Genomic DNA, 7,005 nt, shown 5'->3' with positions numbered 1-7,005 from the left:
TACACCTTTATTTAAACTCCATCTTTATTTAAGTGTATATTCCTCAATTACACACTTGAAATGTAATTGAAATATTACATTAATCACTGAACAATGGTACCTGTTTTTTTTATTTTTTTATTACACTATAAAAGGGTGCTGTAAAGATAGTCTATATCAGTTATTCTTCTTCTATTCTTTTTTACTATTTCCGCTGTTTTAAGTAGTTATTGAAATATATATTTTTATGGGCGTATGGCTAATTCATGAAGCTGCAATTTAAATGTTTGGGACAAATGAGTATGCGAAAATACTAATTTATTCATGTATTATTGCAGATATAACATTGTTATAGAGCACTAAAATATTTCTAAAGGAAGTTTTATACTGCTACGATATACAAAATATACGGCCAATTAAACACGTTTATTTTAAATATAATATAATTTTGTTTCAAATCGCAGATTTATTTATTGTATATAAAATAAATCCTACGCTATGTATTCCTACAATTTATAACATGCTTCTTTTTCTATTCCATTGGAAGTATCAACATATAACAAACAGCCAATGGCGAAATGTAGCGCGTAAGGCGGTTATCGCAAGATAACCAGATCAAGCAACGTCGAGCGTGGCTGCTGCTTGGATGGGTGACCGCTGAGCGATCCTATCCTTGCAAGCAGCCCGCGTGCCCGGCCATTGGTGGTGGTTCGGAAGTCACCTTTAAGCCGTTGGTCCCCAGGTTAAGTGTTAGAGAGGGCTTCTTAGCCCTAGCTTCGCCTGGTAAAATAGACATTCTTTACTTCTTACTTTACTTTAACATATACAAAGTTTAGAAAAGAAGTTCTTAAACGTCAATTATTCGTTATTGTTCACAAAAAAGTATGATACTGAAATTATTTACAAAATTGTTCGTTTTGATATTTAAATAATGGTTTGAAATGTTAAAAATCTTTAATGGTAAATTTCGATATTAAACAAGAATATTGTTGCAATTTATATATTGCTACATATATTATTATTTATTAAGTATTGCGTAGCATGACGGAATAAGGATTATTCATTCTTATATCATTTTCAACGATAATTCGTTCAATACTTGTTTAAACTTAATTAAAGCTTCAAAAAAGAGCTGTTTTATTATCATATATTAGGCTTTACAGACTAAAAAGTAAGAAAGGTTTCTGATGCTAAGGTAATTTTAAAATTAATGCTTATGTATATTTTTCAATGCTGGCTTATATAAAATTTTAGTTGCTCATCAATTTCAAAAAGAATTTTTTCTTATTAGTAAGAAATATAAACATAAAGATGCTATCGGGGGTGATCAAAAACTTTGTAATAACGCATTATTTGTTGTTAGACTGTGAATTTAATTACTGCTAACTGCTTTTATAAAATTAATAGAGGGGAGATTTTTCTGAGTAACTTTTCCAATTATAATTGTAGTCAACAGATGATAAGAACTTTGTAGTCGCTGTGAAATTAAATTAAGTCTTTTGCAGTGAACTGTCTGAGCCAATACTATGTGAATTATGATATTGTTTACAAAAGCAATGTTTGTTATAGTGAATTTCTATTATAAATCTCCCTGCTCATCACAAAAATGGTCAAAAGTTAATTGTAAATATTTTGAAAAGAGGGATGGGATGATTTATTGTTAACTTCAAAACTTTATCGTTTCGCAATGATAAATTATGGCTGGAATAGTTCGACAACATTTAATACTGTAAGACATGAACATCTCAGAGGGTAATTCTGCAGATTTAGTATAGTCTGTTACTGATCAACTCACATTGTACTCTCTGTTTGGCCGTAAAATACCCTATACAGAGAAACGCCATCTTGTTCAGTTTGGTTGACACATCAAACCCCGGCATTTCTGCATGTTGTAACATGTTTACATCTGTTAGCATATTTTTATCTGTGACTAATCAACTGATACGGCACTCTTAAATGTTTGTCCACAATATGTTCAATGCAGAGGCAAGCCTTCTCGTTTAGTTTTTGTTGACACAGAAAACCTTAGTAATTTTGTGTCTTAAACATATGTCACTAAATCGACTGACATGGCCCTCTGGGGCAACTTAAACTGAATGGAATAAACGCAACATACTGCTTTCTATGAACATAAGCACTGTGGGGCCTATCCACCTATCTAGTTCCAATTTCTCTTTGGTGCCTCAATAACTAAGAGTGTTAAAGGTAGAACTTTGGGCCAATCACAATGTTGGCTTCTAGAGCCTTACTTTCAGGAAAAGTTATTTGGAACTTCTCGATTTTTAGAAACTTTTGATCTAGAAACTTCTGATTGCTATTAATTTATAATTTCCATTAGCTGAATTGGTTTCATTAGTAATAACGATAATGAAGAGGCTATCAATATAGGAAGTCGAATGGACATATTGCATATATATTTTATTTCAATGGTTTTGGATTAACTGATTACTAGTCTGATCTCATGAATCGAGTACAGGCGAGAGGAAAGATAGACTGTCCGAAAACTTGAGATGACGCGCGGGCCCGATGAGTATCATACGCAGGACAGCCTTATATCTGGAGATTAATCAAACGTAAGTAACATTTACCTGTCTGCTGATTACTGGTCGTATCCTACTCGTCCCTCTCCTTCTTTCTTAAATTAATTTAAAGCTGAGAACTGTTCTGATGCTAAACGTATCCACAAAACGCACCGACGATGAGATCCACGATTTTGAATCTTATACTGCAAGTCGTTCTCTCCAACTAGTCCTCTCACTATTTTTTATTAGTGAAAGGTTCGATAACTCTATCTATGACTATTTGTGAGTCAAGTTTTATACGTCATTAATAAGTGTTCTGTTATAAATTATATTTTATAGTTTTATAATACAGCTTAAAAGAATTAAGATTACTGATGTCAACTACAAAATTTGAAAAAGGAATTACCATCTGCCTGAAGTAACTCGTTGAAATTGATCTTATAGTATCTCAACGTACTAAATCTCAAGGCCTCTTCAGTTGTAGATTATTCACGACATGCTGGGACAACAATAAAAAGCCTTTTAATAACATGTTCTTCACAGTCTCTAATTTGTGAGGTGCCATGCCTCTGAAAAATTGAACATACAACCGAGGAATGAGAATGGAAGCCTGAGAGCATCTACGTTCTCACTGGTCAGATGAAGAGAGCGGGTATGTTTGTTAAGTGTTAACATAAACTGTGAATTCATACTTGTTCAAGTGTTGTTATTCGTGTTTGTATATATATATATATATATATATATATATATATATATATATATATATATGTACAAACAACAAAAAGGCTTATTGTCACAAAAAAAAGACAGAAATGAACCCGGACCCAATATATACAATTTGACGTGAAAGTTGATAAATATATATATATATATATATATATATATATGTATATATATATATATATATATATATATATATATATGTATATATATATATATATATATATATGTATTGAAGTTTTTCAAAAAGATGTATTGATCGAAGTCGGAAATGTAGGACAATTGAAATAGTTTAACTAATGGTCTTGATATCGAGCAATGCATTGATCGGTAGAGTATTTATAAGGTGAAAACACCATTAACCCATATTTTTGTGATAACAATGAACCTACATGTAATAGTTCTTTTGACCTATCTGTAAGTAACATAAGCTGTAAATTCCAATTAAAAATTATAAATAAACTGCTAGAATGCCAAATCACCCTCAGCGAATCAATGTCTAAACATATTTAGGTTATTAAAAGTAATATGCCGCAATAAAATATGGTCAACTTCAATATTGAATACTTCCTCCGGTAATATTTGTAGTTATGTGTAACTTGTTGGTTAAAAACACCATGAAATAAATATACTGTAGCCCAGTTGAGCAAGAGTGTAACGCTTTGTTAGCTCAGTTTGCATCTCTGGAATAAATCAACTGTAAAAATAAATTTGTCAACTTTATTTGTAACATTCACTTATAGTTTTGCTCAGTGACAGTGACGAACTGTGATGTAACCCTCGGAAGTTTATTTTAATTTAAAACTCCAACAGTTGACGCTTATTGTTAGCTTGATATTGCGATGGACAAGTAATGTCTCGTAATGTATGTATAATATATTTATATTTAATATTATATAGCACAATTATTCCACTAAATTCTATATATATTGCAATCAAATTATAGGAATAAAATAGGTAAATTGTAGTAGAGAAGATATCTATAAACAACATATATTTCATAACCAGCACACAAGAACAAGATAGACTGTCACCTGTTAGTATATTCTATATCTCGCCCGTTCTGTAAGTCTCCAACTGACTTTTATTGACAACTCATGAACAGACTCATTTAGTCAAAGTCGATAACCAAAAGTTTCTCAAAGAAGAATAAGTTTAATAAGTGTTGGTAACATATAATTGTTCTAGAACCGTTAGCGTTTCTAGTGGTATTAGTATATTTGATTACACTGCTGAAACTTAAACTTACCATAAATATAAAGTAATCATATAGTTAGTTTAATCGCTGTGGTTTTGAACAATTTGCCAATTACATTACTAGGGAAAATATAAAATATATAAGAACTAAATATGTTCATATCAGATGTACATTAAAACTAATTTTCAGTAAAGTTAAACTTACAGCAATACATTGTAAATTTTAAAACAACCTTTTAATTTGGCAGAATTACACTACATTTGTAACAAACTCTCTAACGATGCAAAAAATAATATTTAAACTTCATTATAACCAAAACTATTATCTGATGCGTATCGGCGTTTTTTTATTTCAATATCTAAGTAGTCTCTAAGTAACAACTTCGAACATGAAAATGTACAAATATACATGTGTTAGTCGTATATTATGTGAACATACCAGAATAGTTTGTGTTATAGCATTGTATCTATTGTACGTAGACAAAATAAAGTTTTCTTCTTATATAAATACACCCTGGAACGTATATCCCCCTATTATCAAAGTAAATAATGGTTACTTTCTCCCATAAATTATGATTTACTTAGGTTATATTTTACACTCATAATATTCAGACTTTAATCTTTCGTACTAAATGCTCATTTATATCTTCGGTTATATCTGCATCTATGTCTGTATCTATCTATATCCGCCCGCGTTTTATAAGGATAGTACCTACTCTCAAAGAAGACGATCAGAGCGCTGATTGACACTTTTCATAAGTCCAACCGCATCGTGGCAAAGGTTACGATTTGACTGAGACATTTCAATTTTTTTAAATACAAGTATGAAGCAGGTTTCCATTGTAACTTTGTATTGTAGTGATATTAAAGTTGACTGTGCTCCTTAAAGCTTTAATGGCACGTTACGATTGATTAGTTTTGCTTTCACATAGCTTAGTGTGATTCCATAACTATCCAACACATTATAAGCGTACATGTACTTTTTTAGTATAGACTAGTTCTTTAAATAATAGAACGATAATAAGATAAATTATAAATTAAACTAGAAATTAAACTATTTCATGGTATTAATTTGCAAACTTGACTGTGATATAAGTACCAAGAATGATGATGCAATTTGGCAAGAATCAAACAAGGAATGATGAAGGTCAAAGACGGGACTCCTTATCCACTGTTGCCAACTTAGCCATTAGCCACAACAATCGACGAAGCCAATCACGAATATAGCGATCAAATGATTTCTTTATGTTACTTTCCAAGCAAAAACTGAAAAAATGCATGAAGATTGAAAATTTTACACGATGTTTGAAGATTTTCAAATGTAATGAAGCCTTCATTACCTGGCCGATATACTAGTTGCTACATTGTCCACCCACCTCTTTGGACCCAAATTAATCTTGAAGACCACGCAGGAGGGTATAACATGAGCCACTACTAAGAAACATACAGTATGGAAATATACTAACCTTACAGAAGGTGAATGATTGCGCTGTATCTTAACTTGATGATCATAATTTTAAAACCTTCACACTCCAAGAACCAAAGCTACAAGACGATACTGTACTTTGTTTGAAGGTTATTTTTGACGATGGAAGGATTGTGAAGGAAACAGGATTTTTCCGGATATTTGCCATCGTTCAGTGAAACAATACTGTAATCAGTGGCCCATTATATTAGAATGGTAAATTATTCATTTCAGAAATAAATAAAAATGTTTAGCAGGTTTAAAAACATTTTCATAAAGAACCGAGCTTTTCATACGCTATGCACCTGTTCTCGACAACCGTTTCATTAACACTTGTTATCTGAACTTATAGGATTATTATCTTTTAATAAACTTTTGCTAATCTCATTGGAATTTATAACTTTAATAATTAAAAAGTAATTATTGTTATTTACAATTGTAATCATGTATTGATCTGAGCATTAAACTCAATTAAGATCAGTACTACAATACATTACTTACTTATTATTCGCTAGAATACTTACAAATATATTTGAATTATTTACACAAAGTACATTTTATTAAATTTTTTTAATTAAATAGTAAAACATAATGTTACCAAAGCAATTAATGCTTCTATATTATAATATAAAAATCTATAACTAGATCTTGATATTAAAGTATTACGAACACATTTTTCTTGTTTTAACAGTTTCAAATCTTTTTAAATATTGATATATTAGTTTTCATTTGCAAATAGGATATATATGTTCTCTAGCATATATAAGTATAAACATCCAAGTTTTACGGTTCAAGACGTATCAAAACATAAAGAGCAATAGAAAAATACCTATAAAAAGCTGGCAGCCGGTGAAGAAGAGATCGTACTGATTACATGAGATAATCAGAATAGATCTCCACCCCCTTTAACTCACCTCTACATGTGGGTGTGTAGTATAACGTATCAATGGTACCAACATTTACAACTTTGTTGTTCAGAAAAAAGCTATACTTGATAGTGTCCTGGCTTACGCAAGGAGCAATGACAGATAAAAAAATAAAGAAAAGATCAGTAGAAATTTATAATCAAGGCATCACCGAGGAAAATTATACAATAACTCTTACTATGTGAGTGTACAAGAG

This window comes from Homalodisca vitripennis, chromosome 1 (genome assembly GCF_021130785.1).
Source record: "Homalodisca vitripennis isolate AUS2020 chromosome 1, UT_GWSS_2.1, whole genome shotgun sequence".
Lineage (NCBI taxonomy): Eukaryota > Metazoa > Arthropoda > Insecta > Hemiptera > Cicadellidae > Homalodisca > Homalodisca vitripennis.
The sequence above is the reverse complement of the archived record's forward strand: the minus strand, read 5'-3'. Positions refer to the sequence as shown.